Here is a 920-nt window from a genome sequence, read left to right on the forward strand (position 1 = left end):
TGTGAAGCCATCTGGTCCTGGGCTTTTGTTTGTTGGAAGAATTTTAATCACAGTTTCAATTTCAGTGCTTGTGATAGGTCTGTTCATATTTCCAATTCTTCCTGGTTCAGTCTCAGAAGGTTGTGAGTTTCTAAGAATTTGTCCATTTCTTCCCCTTGTCCATTTTTTTGGCATAGAGTTGCTTGTAGTAATCTCTCATGATCCTTTGTATTTCTGCAGTGTCAGTTGTTACTTCTCCTTTTTCATTTCTAATTCTATTGATTTGAGTCTTCTCCCTTTTTTTTCTTGATGAGCTTACACTTTAAAGGGGAAGAAGAATATTAACAAGATTAAAGTATAAAATGTTATAAAGTTATATAAATTAAAAGAATAAATTTATATTTATATGTGATATGTGCAGTGAAGGAAAGGAACATTAACACATATACAGTAGATTATTTGATCTACTTCAGAACCCAGGAATTCAGAATAAATATTAATATTTAATTCAATGACATTTATTAAACATGAATACAGATCCTAGGGGAAAAAATTCAACAGAGATAAGAATATGATAAGTAAAATTATCAAGGAAGCAAAATCATGCAAGAGTGCAGTTAAAATATGCATTGGATAAAATTTGAAAGAAGACAATGGCCAAAAACCCAAATCCATGATAAAGAAGATACATTTGAAAAATCTATGAAAATGTGGAAGAAAACGGTAAAGAAGCAATTTGTGAAAGAAAGGTAGGTGACTTAGAGGACAAACTAAAGCACCAACCTAAGAAATCTATTTTTGAGGAAGAAATCAGAGTTGGAAAAGAAGCATTAATCGGAGATTTAGTGGAAGAATGCCTTCCTGCTCTGAAGAAAGACTTGAGTATCCAGACTGAGGTCTCCTTATTTACACCATGTCTTCACACACCCTTCCATTTTCAT

This window comes from Physeter macrocephalus, chromosome 6, assembly GCF_002837175.3.
Source record: "Physeter macrocephalus isolate SW-GA chromosome 6, ASM283717v5, whole genome shotgun sequence".
Classification (NCBI taxonomy): Eukaryota; Metazoa; Chordata; class Mammalia; order Artiodactyla; family Physeteridae; genus Physeter; species Physeter macrocephalus.